The following is a 14,798-nucleotide window of genomic DNA, read 5'->3' on the forward strand; positions in this document are numbered from 1 at the left end:
ATAGCATGTAACACCCCAAAAGACCCGCAGGGGACGTAAACAAAATAATTAGCATAGTCGGCGCTACACAAAACGCACAAATAAAATATAAAACATTTGACCATCTTCTTTGTTGGCATTACTAGATGTCCCATAAACATCACTATTGGGTCTTTTTTTTTATTAAATCGGTCCATATATAGCCTAGATATCGATCTATGAAGACTGTGTGATCAAGGAAAAAAATAGCGTTTTATAACGTAACGTCATTTTTTTTAATTAAAAAAGTCGACGATAAACTTTCACAAAACACTTCGAAATACTTTTGTAATGCAACTTTAGGTATTAGTAAACGTTAATAATCGATCAAATTGATCACGAGGAGATGTATATTCTATAGCTGTACGTCTGGAAATAATGTCCGGGTAAATCTCAACCAAAATATCCGGTCGGAGACAGGAAGAAATGCACTGCCTCGTGTCCGTTTGACCAAGAAACAAATCGTAGGCAAATGACAAGACTGTTGACATCGTGTGGAAGCTGTAGGGATTGCAACCCCGGCCCCATTTAATGTGGTTCACATTCAACAATGGGTTCTAGTGGCGCATGGATATATTTTCGCATTTTCAGTGATCAGATTTTCCTGCGCTTTTCGATGAAACGCACGTTCTGTTATAGTCACAGCCGTGAGTTTTATAAACGTCTGAGTGTTTTCTATCCACACATACTAATCATATGCATATACTATATTCCTGGCATGAGTAGTAGGGCGCTGAAATGTTGCACGATTTTTAACAGAATGTTCGAAAAAGTAGGGGGTAGGAGTAATAGGTTAATAGCCTATTGAAAATTTGAAAGTGACAGAACCACACATTACTTCCCAAGCAAAGTCAATTTTTGTCTCCCAGGCTATATAAGCTTGTAGGGCAGCATATGAATGTCGTAGAGACAAACCAAAGATATCCCATATGCACCAGAGTCACATATTTTCCCAGCATTTCCCAGCTTGTTTCCAGCTTAAGCATTGCGAACTGAAGCGTTGTGATACATCACTTTATACAATCAGGTTTATTTACAATCGAAATCTTAAGTCTGTGAAATAGGTAGGCTTACCTTTGATTTCTTGAATAGGTTTGGTTAGGTAAGGGTGTGACTCGGGTGGGAAAGTCTATGTTTTCTATTTCTTTGTTTTTGGCCGTGTGTGTGTGTGTGTGTGTGTGGTTCCCAATCAGAGGCAGCTGTCTATGGTTGTCTCTGATTGGGGATCACATATACGTTGTCATGTTCCTTTTGGGTTTTGTGTGATCTTGTTTTCTGTTTAGTGTCTGTTGCCTGACAGAACTGTCCACTTTCATTTTGTTATTTTGTTTGAGTGTTTTTTGATAATAAAAATCATGATCACTTTCCACGCTGTGCTTTGGTCCACTCCTGTCGACGAGAGCCGTTACAAATAGGCTCCTACACAAAGCCCTCTTGTTGTTAGTAGCCCAAAGTCAAATTGAAATGAAGACTGTTTAAATTAATTAGGCCTTCTCGGCTACCGCTTCATTGTAAGTTATGTAACTTACTCAAATATGGTTTATGATGAGGTCAAGTACTAGATAAATAGCTTCATTATGGGCAATGAAACATATTGTTTTTATTCATATCAATTATAGCAGTAGCAAGCTTACCTCCGGTCCTCCTCATCTCCGCGCTCTCAATGTCAAACTGAATTTTTATGTTTTTTATTTTTTTATTTCACCTTTATTTAACCAGGTAGGCTAGTTGAGAACAAGTTCTCATTTGCAACTGCGACCTGGCCAAGATAAAGCATAGCAGTGTGAACAGACAACACAGAGTTACACATGGAGTAAACAATTAACAAGTCAATAACACAGTATAAAAAAAGGGGAGTCTATATACAATGTGTGCAAAAGGCATGAGGAGGTAGGCGAATAATTACAATATTGCAGATTAACACTGGAGTGATAAATGATCAGATGATCATGTACAGGTAGAGATATTGGTGTGCAAAAAAGCAGAAAAGTAAATAAATAAAAACTGTGGGGATGACGTAGGTGAAAATGGGTGGGCTATTTACCAATAGATTATGTACAGCTGCAGCGATCGGTTAGCTGTTCAGATAGCTGATGTTTGAAGTTGGTGAGGGAGATAAAAGTCTCCAACTTCGTTCCAGTCACAGGCAGCAGAGTACTGGAACGAAAGGCGGCCGAATGAGGTGTTGGATTTAGGGATGATCAGTGAGATACACCTGCTGGAGCGCGTGCTACGGATGGGTGTTGCCATCGTGACCAGTGAACTGAGATAAGGCGGAGCTTTACCTAGCATGGCCTTGTAGATGACCTGGAGCCAGTGGGTCTGGCGACGAATATGTAGCGAGGGCCAGCCGACTAGAGCATACAAGTCGCAGTGGTGGGTAGTATAAGGTGCTTTAGTGACAAAACGGATGGCACTGTGATAAACTGCATCCAGTTTGCTGAGTAGAATGTTGGAGGCAATTTTGTAGATGACATCGCCGAAGTCGAGGATCGGTAGAATAGCCAGTTTTACTAGGGTAAGCTTGGCAGCGTGAGTGAAGGAGGCTTTGGTGCGGAATAGAAAGCCGACTCTTGATTTGATTTTCAATTGGAGATGTTTGATATGGGTCTGGAAGGAGAGTTTGCAGTCTAGCCAGACACCTAGGTACTTATAGGTGTCCACATATTCAAGGTCGGAACCATCCAGTGTGGTGATGCTAGTCGGGCATGCGGGTGCAGGCAGCGATCGGTTGAAAAGCATGCATTTGGTTTTACTAGCGTTTAAGAGCAGTTGGAGGCCACGGAAGGAGTGTTGTATGGCATTGAATCTCGTTTGGAGGTTAGATAGCACAGTGTCCAATGACGGGCCGAAAGTATGTAGAATTGGTGTCGTCTGCGTAGAGGTGGATCAGGGAATCGCCCGCAGCAAGAGCAACATCATTGATATATACAGAGAAAATAATCGGCCCGAGAATTGAACCCTGTGGCACCCCCTTAGAGACTGCCAGAGGACCGGACAGCATGCCCTCCGATTTGACACACTGAACTCTGTCTGCAAAGTAATTGGTGAACCAGGCAAGGCAGTCATCCGAAAAACCGAGGCTACTGAGTCTGCCGATAAGGTTATGGTGATTGACAGAGTCAAAAGCCTTGGCAAGGTCGATGAAGACGGCTGCACAGTACTGTCTTTTATCGATGGCGGTTATGATGTCCTTTAGTACCTTGAGTGTGGCTGAGGTGCACCCGTGACCGGCTCGGAAACCAGATTGCATAGCGGAGAAGGTACGGTGGGATTCGAGATGGTCAGTGACCTGTTTGTTGACTTGGCTTTCGAAGACCTTAGATAGGCAGGGCAGAATGGATATAGGTCTGTAACAGTTTGGGTCCAGGGTGTCTCCCCCTTTGAAGAGGGGGATGACTGCGGCAGCTTTCCAATCCTTGGGGATCTCAGAAGATATGAAACAGAGGTTGAACAGGCTGGTAATAGGGGTTGTGACAATGGCGGCGGATAGTTTCAGAAATAGAGGGTCCAGATTGTCAAGCCCAGCTGATTTATACGGGTCCAGGTTTGCAGCTCTTTCAGAACATCTGCTATCTGGATTTGGGTAAAGGAGAACCTGGAGAGGCTTGGGCGAGGAGCTGCGGGGGGGCGGAGCTGTTGGCCGAGGTAGGAATAGCCAGGCGGAAGGCATGGCCAGCCGTTGAGAAATGCTTGTTGAAGTTTTCGATAATCATGGCTTTGTCGGTGGTGACCATGTTCCCTAGCCTCAGTGCAGTGGGCAGCTGGGAGGAGGTGCTCTTGTTCTCCATGGAATTCACAGTGTCCCAGAACTTTTTGGAGTTGGAGCTACAGGATGCAAACTTCTGCCTGAAGAAGCTGGCCTTAGCTTTCCTGACTGACTGCGTGTATTGGTTCCTGACTTCCCTGAACAGTTGCATATCGCAGGGACTATTTGATGCTATTGCAGTCCGCCACAGGATGTTTTTGTGCTGGTCGAGGGCAGTCAGGTCTGGAGTGAACCAAGGGCTGTATCTGTTCTTAGTTCTTCATTTTTTGAACGGAGCATGCTTATCTAAAATGGTGAGGTAGTTACTCTTAAAGAATGACCAGGCGTCCTCAACTGACGGGATGAGGTCAATGTCCTTCCAGGATACCCGGGTCAGGTCGATTAGAAAGGCCTGCTCACAGAAGTGTTTTAGGGAGCGTTTGACAGTGATGAGGGATGGTCGTTTGACTGCGGCACCGTAGCGGATACAGGCAATGAGGCAGTGATCGCTGAGATCCTGGTTGAAGACAGCGGAGGTGTATTTGGAGGGCCAGTTGGTCAGGATGACGTCTATGAGGGTGCCCTTGCTTACAGAGTTAGGGTTGTACCTGGTGGGTTCCTTGATGATTTGTGTGAGATTGAAGGCATCTAGCTTAGATTGTAGGACTTCCGGGGTGTTAAGCATATCCCGGTTTAGGTCACCTAACAGAACAAACTCTGAAGCTAGATGGGGGGCAATCAATTCACAAATGGTGTCCAGGGCACAGCTGGGAGCTGAGGGGGGTCGGTAGCAGGCAGCAACAGTGAGAGACTTATTTCTGGAGAGAGTCATTTTCAGAATTAGTAGTTTGAACTGTTTGGGTATGGACCTGGAAAGTATGACATTACATTTACATTACAGTAGACTGCAACTCCTTCCCCCTTTGGCAGTTCTATCTTGACAGAAGATGTTATAGTTGGGTATGGAAATCTCTGAATTTTTGGTGGCCTTCCTGACCCAGGATTGAGACACGTCAAGGACATCAGGGTTAGCAGAGTGTGCTAAAGCAGTGAGTAAAACAAACTTAGGGAGGAGGCTTCTGATGTTGACATGCATGAAACCAAGGCTTTTACCTCCACATCACTCGCGGAACAGAGAAGGAGTAGTATGAGGGTGCGGCTAAAGGCTATCAAAACTGGTCGCCTAGAGCATTGGGGACAGAGAATAAGAGGAGCAGGTTTCTGGGCATGGTAGAATATATTCAGGGCATAATGCGCAGACAGGGGTATGGTGGGGTGCGGGTACGGCGGAGGTAAGCCCAGGCACTGGGTGATGATAAGAGAGGTTTTATCTCTGGACATGCTGGTTGTAATGGGTGAGGTCACTGCATATGTGGGAGGTGGGACAAAGGAGGTATCCGGGGTATGAGGAGTGGGACTAGGGGCTCCATTGTGAACTAAAACAATGATAACTAACCTGAGCAACAGTATACAAGGTATATTGACATTTGAGAGAGACATACAGCGAGGCATACAGTAATCACAGGTGTTGAATTGGGAAAGCTAGCTAAAACAGTGGGTGAGACAACAGCTGATCAACTAGCACAACAACAGCAGGTAAAATGGCATTGACTTGGCAACGGGGCCGACAGATAAAACAAACAAGCAGAATGGAGTACCGTGATTAATGGACAGTCCAGCGTGCATCAGCTATGTAGCCAAGTGATCAGAGTTCAGGGGGCAGCGGTGGATGGGGCAGGGGGGGCTGGACTGGCGAGTGTTATCCAGGTTAAAAAAACTAACAATGACTAAAGAGCTTGTAGCTAGTTAGCTGGTTAGCTACTGGAGGTTCTTGAGTGTGTTTTAAAAATAATAGCGATTCCGTATCACATTGGGTGAGGCAGGTTTCCGGAAGGTATAAACAAATTGTATTCATTTTTTTAAATCGGGAAGAGATAGAAAGTACATATGGGCCACTGCGTGTTTGGGACGCGGCGATGCAGACGGTTAGCAGGCCTGTGCTAACAAGCTAACAGATTAGCAGGCCGGGGTAAACGAGGTAGTAGTTAGCGGACCTGGGCTAAACAAGCTAGCAGTTAGCATGCCGAATTAGCTAGCAAGGAGATAGCGAGGGCTAGAGAGTTAGCCTTTGGGGGACGTCGCGATGGGGTGAGTCTGTTTATTCCTCTTCATGCGGTGACATCGATAGACCGGTCGTAGGTCCGGGTATTGTAGCCCAGGAGTATGCTACGGTGGCAGCACAGGAGCTCTGGCCGGGCTAGCTTCAAGCTACGTGGGTGGAAACGCTAGCCAGGAGTAATCAACCAGGGTTGCGGTTTAGCTCGATAGCTAGTTGTGAAGATCCAGCTGAAAAATGTTCCGTTTGCGGTGGGAATCCGGGGATAAAAAATAAATAGGTCTGTTATGCTCTGGTTAGCGTCGCGTTGTTCGAACTGGCGAGAACTTTCCGAGCTAAAGGTTAGCTGATGACCGGTTAGCTGAAGACCGCTAGCATAGCTGGTGGTTAGCTGGCTAGCTTCAGTTGAGGGGTTCCGGTTCCGAAGTAAATATAAATACTTTAGGAAAAGTAGCTACATTGGGTGAGGCGGGTTGCAGGAGAGTATTTGGAAGCTTAGGTTTAGCAAAATGTTTTTAAAGATATGCGAAGAAAAATATCTAAAACGAAAAAGAGACGATATATACAGAGAGACGATATGACAGGACGGCTTACTGCTACACAGTAAGCATATGAAAACATATAGCATATGAATAGGATATCAGTAGGCCTAGTCCCACACACAGATATTGTTTCTTAAAACGAAGCCAAAGAAGCCTTTGACTCGCTTCTTGAAGTGCCACCGTAACCAGCACAGCCATTGGTTAGGCAGCACAAAAGGGTTTACATCAGCAAGAGCAAGGGAGGCCAGGGATCATGATTGAGATAGCCTTTGTTTAGAAGCCTATTCTTTAATAAACCCACTTTCTGCACCTGCTTCCTGACTCCCAGCGTATACGTTACAGAATAACACCTCAACAATATAGAAGGAGCAGAGGATAAAACCATCTTCCAGACGGTCAACGAACAGGGTCATCTACTCCACCAACACAATGACCATCTGATGCAACTGGGTATGGCCATGAAGGAGGTCTTTCGCCTTCTCCTTCGCATTCTCCAACGCCTCCACCACCCGCGAGATTCTCCATAACCCTATCAGAAGACTCCTACCACGGGTCGTCACAGTGAGCCAATCCTCCAGCCTACCCAGCCGTCCTCCCAGGTCAGCGATGTGTGACTATCCCTTCCGGAACTCCATCAAAATGCCGTGGTTTCCTAATCCAGTGCTCCCTCTATTTCACCTATCAGACGGGAGCCCCCACCACCGAGAGGTCCAAGGTTGCCACGGTCATTTCCCTGCTGACCGTGGGTTACGGCCGTCTGGGAGAGAGAGGAATAGGGTCATAGCTCTGTTCAGAGCGGTCTTCGACCATCCTCCAAAGGGCAGAAGAGGGAGGTGAGCGACTTTTCCGGCTCTGGCAGAGTGCCCAGACAGCTGCGGAGTACGCCCTCACCTTTTGGACTGTGCCAGCTTCCAGTGGATGGAATGAGCTGGTGCTCCGCACTCTATTTCGCAGTGGACTGCGTGAGGAGGTCCAAACAGAATTGGCATGTCGGGATGACAATATTTCCTTGGACGCTCTCATCTCGATGGTCATCTGTCTGGATAACCTTCTGCGGGAGCACTGGTGTCCACCTCGCCCCTCGCTTCCCTGCTTTGGCTGTCCTGAGACAGAGCCTGAACCCATGGAGGTAGGGCCACACACCACTCTGCAGCAGACAGCTGGGGCTCTGTCCCTATTGCGGCCAGGAGGGGCACCAGCTTCAGTGGTGTCCGGTGCTCTCTAATCTGGGGTCCACTAGAGCAGAGGGGCGGGCCCATGACCTACCATCTCCCAGGGTAGGCGTGAGTATCCCATTTTCATCGTTTTCCGCAAACCCTTCACGATTTCTATTTCACTGGCTGTCTGTCCCTCCAGTGTTATCTCTACAGCTCTAGTGGACTCCGGTGCCACTGGGAACTTCATCGACCAGGCCCTTGCCTCCTCCCTGAACTTAACCTCATACCCGCTCTCCTCTCCTTTTCCTATCCAAGCTCTGGACACACGACCATTGGAATCCGGCACAGTTATGCACATCACCGCACCACTCACCCTCACTGTGGGACCCATGCACAAGGAAAGCCCTCCCTTCTTCATCACCTCCACACCTGCACACAAGGTAATCCTTGGCCTCCCGTGGCTCCAACGTCACAATCCAACCATCACAAGGTCGAGTACAACAAATACCGCTTGGGGAGCAGGATAGCGGAGGACCTGCTTTCCCGTACCCTGTGGTTCCATCTCGGTTGAGGGTCCTGTGAGTGTACACCAGCCCGTCAATTGGTTCTCCCATATGATTGGCCCCGTGTGTTGGGATGTAGATGTGTACATCCGCCAGGCTCTGGAGCGGGAACACATTCTTGCCACCTGCCCTCCAGAGTGCATCTACGTTCCCACAGGAGTAAGAGATCGGCTGTTGACCTGGGCACACAGGACACCCAGGTATCACCCGCTTTATCCAATTCCTCTCCAAAAAGTACTGGTGCCCCACCTTGGTGCAGGATGTCACCTACAATGTCAACTCATGCTCCATATGTGGCTCAATCCAAATCCCCCGAGCACGCTCCAGAAGGGAAACTACTTGCCTCAGCAGCCCTAGTCTCATTTGTCCATAGACTTTGTAACTGATCACCCCCTTTCTGATGGTTGTACCACTATGGTCATTATTGACAGATTCTCTAAATCCTGTCATTTGATCCATCTCTCTGGTCTACCTATCGCTCTCCAGGTCGCTGAGGCCCTATTCCAGCAGGTCGTCCGGTACTATGGCCTTCTGGAGGACATCTTTTCTGACTGTGGTCCCCCGTTTCACGTTGCGGGTGTGGAATGCCTTTATGGATAAGCCTCACATCCGGGTACTGGCAGAGTCACTGCCAGGACCGGGCAAGGTGAGTGGGACCCTGTTCCTTCCCTGGGTGGATTACACCCGGAACTCACTTCGTCACTCCTCCACTGGACTATTTCCCTTCTAGTGCATCCTGGGATATTAGCCGGCGCTGGCTCTATGCAGTCCGAGCCAGACTGACGCCCCTGCAGTGGATGAGTGGTTCTGCTGTCAGAAGGATCAGGTGGACCACCACCACAGTGAGGCTCTGGTGTTCCATCCTGTCTGGCTCTCCACCAGGAACCTTCCTCTCTGCCTGCCCTGCCGGAGGCTGAGCTTTGTGGGGCCTTCAAGGTAAGCTGGGATCTACCTGCACATTCATATATACATATATATATATATTCTGCACATCTACCTTCCAGTGTTTAATTGCTATATTTCTTCGCCACCATGGCCTATTTATTGCCTTACCTCCCTTATCCTACCTCAGTTGCACATACTATATATATATATATATATATATATATATATATATATATATATATATCTATACTTTTTCCCATGTATTATTTACTGTATGTTTGTTTATTCCATGTGCAACTCTGTGTTGTTGTATGTGTCGAACTGCTTTGCTTTATCTTGGCCAGGTTGCAGTTGCAAATGAGAACTTGTTCTCAACTAGCCTACCTGGTTAAATAAAATAAAGGTGAAAATATCGTGAAAGGTGAAATATCGTCTCAATCTTCTCACCGACTACCGGACCTCACCTTCCTTTCATGTTTCCTTCCTCAGGCCAGTGGTGCCAGGTCCCCTGGCTGATGCCGTCCCTCATGACACCGCGCCGCCTCCCATGGACGTCGAGGGGACCCCTGCCTATGCTGTTATGTCCTTCTTGGACTCTCGACGTCGTGGGGGTCGGCTCCAGTACTTGCTGCAAAAGGTGTCTCTACAAAGTATTGACTTTGGCGGGGTGAATAGTTATGCATGCTCAAGTTTTCCGTTTTTTTTTGTCTTATTTCTTGTTTGTTTCACAATAAAAAATATGTAATAATATGCATCTTCAAAGTGTAGGTGTGTTGTGTAAATCAAATGATACAAACCCCTCCAAAAATCTATTTTAGTTCCAGGTTGTAAGGCAACAAAATAGGAAAAACGCCAAGGGGATGAATACTTTTGCAAGGCAATCTATTTAGGGAGTTTCTCCCATTCTTCTATGCAGATCCTCTCAAGCTCTGTCAGGTTGGATGGGGAGCATCGTTGCACAGCTATTTTCAGGTTCTCTCCAGAGATGTTTGATTGGGTTCAAGTCTGGGCTCTGGCTGGGCCACTTAAGTACATTCAGAGACTTTCCCCAAAGCCAATATTGCATTGTCTTAGCTGTGTGCTTAGGGTAGTTTTCCTGTTGGAAGACTAACACTCACCCCAGTCTGGGGTCTGGAGCACTCTGGAGAAGGTTTTCATCAAGGATCTGGCTGTACTTTGCTCTGTTTATTTTTCCCTCGATCCTGATTAGTCTCCGCAGTCCCTGTTGCAGAAAAACATCCCCACAGCAGGATGATTGCTTCCACCATGCTTCACCGTAGGGATGGTGCCAGGTTTCCTCCAGAAGTATGGCATTCAGGCCGAAGAGTTCAATTTTAGTTCCATCAGACCAGAGAATCTTGTTTCTCATGGTCTGAGAGTCTTTAGGTGCCTTTTGGCAAACTGCAACCGGGCTGTCATATGCCTTTTACGGAGGAGTGGCTTCCATCTGGCCAATCTACCATAAAGGCTTGATTGGCGTAGTGCTTTGGAGATGGTTGTCCTTCTGGAAGGTTAATTCTGGAGCTCTGTCAAGAGTGACTCGCATCTCTGCATGTCTGGCAGACATATCAGTGTGGATGACGGATCACCACCTCAAGCTGAACTTCGGCAAGACGGAGCTGCTCTTCCTCCCGGGGAAGGACTGCCCGTTCCATGATCTCGCCATCACGGTTGACAACTCCATTGTGTCCTCCTCCCAGAGCGCTAAGAACCTTGGCGTGATCCTGGACAACACCCTGTCGTTCTCAACTAACATCAAGGCGGTGGCCCGTTCCTGTAGGTTCATGCTCTACAACATCCGCAGAGTACGACCCTGCCTCACACAGGAAGCGGCGCAGGTCCTAATCCAGGCACTTGTCATCTCCCGTCTGGATTACTGCAACTCGCTGTTGGCTGGGCTCCCTGCCTGTGCCATTAAACCCCTACAACTCATCCAGAACGCCGCAGCCCGTCTAGTGTTCAACCTTCCCAAGTTCTCTCACGTCACCCCGCTCCTCCACTCTCCACTGGCTTCCAGTTGAAGCTCGCATCCGCTACAAGACCATGGTGCTTGCCTACGGAGCTGTGAGGGGAACGGCACCTCAGTACCTCCAGGCTCTGATCAGGCCCTACACCCAAATAAGGGCACTGCGTTCATCCACCTCTGGCCTGCTCGCCTCCCTACCACTGAGGAAGTACAGTTCCCGCTCAGCCCAGTCAAAACTGTTCGCTGCTCTGGCTCCCCAATGGTGGAACAAACTCCCTCACGACGCCAGGACAGCGGAGTCAATCACCACCTTCCGGAGACACCTGAAACCCCACCTCTTTAAGGAATACCTAGGATAGGATAAAGTAATCCTTCTCACCCCCCCCCCCCTTAAAAGATTTAGATGCACTATTGTAAAGTGGCTGTTCCACTGGATGTCATAAGGTGAATGCACCAATTTGTAAGTCGCTCTGGATAAGAGCGTCTGCTAAATGACTTAAATGTAATGTAAATGTAATGTAAATGTGACCATTGGGTTATTGGTCACCTCCCTGACCAGGGCCTTTCTCCCCCGATTGCTCAGTTTGCCCAGGTGGCCAGTTCTAGAAAGAGTCATGGTGGTTCCAAACTTCTTCCATTTAAGAATGATGGCGGTCACTGTGTTCGTGGGGACCTCCAATGCTGCAGAAATGTGTTGGTACCCTTCCCCAGATCTGTGCCTCGACACAATCCCACCTCGGAGCTCTACGAATTTTCCACAGATGGACGGACTCTAATCAAGTTGTGGAAACATCTCAACAATGATCAATGGAAAAAGGATGCATCTGGCCTTAATTTCTAGTCTTTTTTCTTTTCAAAAAAACTTTTGTTGCTTTGTCATTATGGGGTATTATGTGTAGATTGATGGGGGGGAAAATCGATTTAATCCATTTTAGAATAAGGCTATTACAAAATGTGGGAAAAGGGGTCTGAATATTTTCTGAATGCACTGTATGTTAGGCAGAGCTCCCCATGCTCCTATTTAGACCTGGGGTGGCGTAGGATCGGCTACACTTATCTAACGCCTCGCAGAAGTACTTTATCCTTCAGTATTTTTACCAAGCATTCCTTTGGTAAAATTCCTGTAGCTCAGAGCACGCTACTCCGCTCCGTCGACAGTCAGTACTTGGGTGTACCATAATGCATTGCACCATTAGAGAGAACCAACATGGTGACACGATTGTCATTCCATTTAATGTGGCCCAGCTGTCTCCCTACCAAATGGCTCTGCTCCAAAATACCCAGGGTACAGTGCTGCAGGTTGTGGCTGCACCCCAAATGGCACCCTATTTCCTATTTAGTGAACTACTTTTAAATCAGGGCCAATTAAAAGTAGTACACTACATAGGGAATAGGGTGCCATTTATAAAGCATTCTCTGTTCCTCACTCCCCTGCTGGGAGAAGTAAAGACGGGTGCTCAGTGTAGTGTGGGGGACTAAAGGTGACATCGCTGTGAACCAGGGACGGGAACACAGAGGACAAACACACACCAAGACAGACGAACGCACGCACACATGCAAACGCCTCCGCTGAGAGGACGGGGATGTGGCAGTAAGGATTCCCTGGTGGTTTAGGCAGCTGTAAACATGATACACCACTGAGAAAAGGAGAAGCAAGGGAGAGAGAGAAAGAGGGATTAGAGAGAACCATAAAGGAGGGGATAGAGGGCGCATGGATAGAACAAAAGCATGAGACAGATGAAGAGGGATCGAGGGAAGAGAAGGGGGCAGAACAGATGGAACAAACAGTCACAGCAGGGGCCATTCTGTTCATATTAGATTGTGCCAATGAATATCATTAACATCTTCTCTAATCAGTCTCCAGGAATATTCTACGAACTCATGGCTGCTCCTCCCCAACTGCTACAACACTCTTTCTATTCCGCTTTCTTCCCCTTTTGACTTAAAAGTCACAAATTCATAAATTCATAAAATGCAAAGGTTCTGATAACAAATGTCCCCTGAAGAAAGCTGCTGTTATGAATGGCTGTCACACCCTGACCATAGTTTGCTTTGTATGTTTTGGTTGGTCAGGGTGTGAGCTGGGTGAGCATTCTATGTTACATGTCTAGTTTGTCTAGTTCTATGTTTGGCCTGATATGGTTTTCAATCAGAGGCAGGTGTTCGTCATTGTCTCTGATTGGGAACCATATTTAGGTAGCCTGTTTGGTGTTGGGTTTTGTGGGTGATTGTCCTTGTTCTGTCTCTGTGTTACTTTGCACCAGTATTAGGCTGTTTCGGTTTTCGTGTTACGTTTATTGTGTTTGTATTTGATTCGTGTTTACTTTGTTTTCATTAAACATGGATCGCAATAGCCACGCCGCATTTTGGTCTGACTCTCTTTCACCTAAAGAAAACCGTGACAATGGCGTCTGTTGCATACTGTTGTCAGTCACAATAACCTGCCCTTATCTTACTAGAAAACACCCACAACCGTGTTGCATACTCATATACCTCTATTATAAACGCTTGGTTGATAATTGAGGGGAATTGTTTTCAACCATTTTTGGTCTGCAAATGAGCATTTGAAATCGTTACGCAGTCAGGCTCAAATCTGTGCTTTCCAAATGGCAGTTTACGAGATTAAGGAAACCAAACCACTCATGAGGATTATTATCTGTGACACTCAAATGTGGCGGTACGGTCAAAAAATCAAGTTATAACAGTTTTTGCCGTTTTACTCATCAGAATTCATTGGCTTTATTCAACCAGGTAATTTATTGAGAACAAATGATCTTTGACAATAACAACCTGGAATTGCAGTCTCTTTGTGAAGATGTAGCCTATATCCTGTCACAAAACAAGAGATGGCAGGATGTGTGCACTCAGAAACACAGCCTTCACAGAAGAGAGTAACCTTGATTACATTTACATTTACATTTAAGTCATTTAGCAGACGCTCTTATCCAGAGCGACTTACAAATTGGTGCATTCACCTTATGACATCCAGTGGAACAACCACTTTACAATAGTGCATCTAAATCTTTAAGGGGGGAGGGGGTGAGAAGGATTACTTTATCCTATCCTAGGTATTCCTTAAAGAGGTGGGGTTTCAGGTGTCTCCGGAAGGTGGTGATTGACTCCGCTGTCCTGGCGTCATGAGGGAGTTTGTTCCACCATTGGGGAGCCAGAGCAGCGAACAGTTTTGACTGAGCTGAGCGGGAACTGTACTTCCTCAGTGGTAGGGAGGCGAGCAGGCCAGAGGTGGATGAACGCAGTGCCCTTATTTGGGTGTAGGGCCTGATCAGAGCCTGGAGGTACTGAGGTGCCGTTCCCCTCACAGCTCCGTAGGCAAGCACCATGGTCTTGTAGCGGATGCGAGCTTCAACTGGAAGCCAGTGGAGAGAGCGGAGGAGCGGGGTGACGTGAGAGAACTTGGGAAGGTTGAACACTAGACGGGCTGCGGCGTTCTGGATGAGTTGTAGGGGTTTAATGGCACAGGCAGGGAGCCCAGCCAACAGCGAGTTGCAGTAATCCAGACGGGAGATGACAAGTGCCTGGATTAGGACCTGCGCCGCTTCCTGTGTGAGGCAGGGTCGTACTCTGCGGATGTTGTAGAGCATGAACCTACAGGAACGGGCCACCGCCTTGATGTTAGTTGAGAACGACAGTTTGTTGTCCAGGATCACGCCAAGGTTCTTAGCGCTCTGGGAGGAGGACACAATGGAGTTGTCAACCGTGATGGCGAGATCATGGAACGGGCAGTCCTTCCCCGGGAGGAAGAGCAGCTCCGTCTTGCCGAAGTTCAGCTTGAGGTGGTGATC

Source organism: Oncorhynchus gorbuscha, linkage group LG02 (genome assembly GCF_021184085.1).
Source record: "Oncorhynchus gorbuscha isolate QuinsamMale2020 ecotype Even-year linkage group LG02, OgorEven_v1.0, whole genome shotgun sequence".
Classification (NCBI taxonomy): domain Eukaryota; kingdom Metazoa; phylum Chordata; class Actinopteri; order Salmoniformes; family Salmonidae; genus Oncorhynchus; species Oncorhynchus gorbuscha.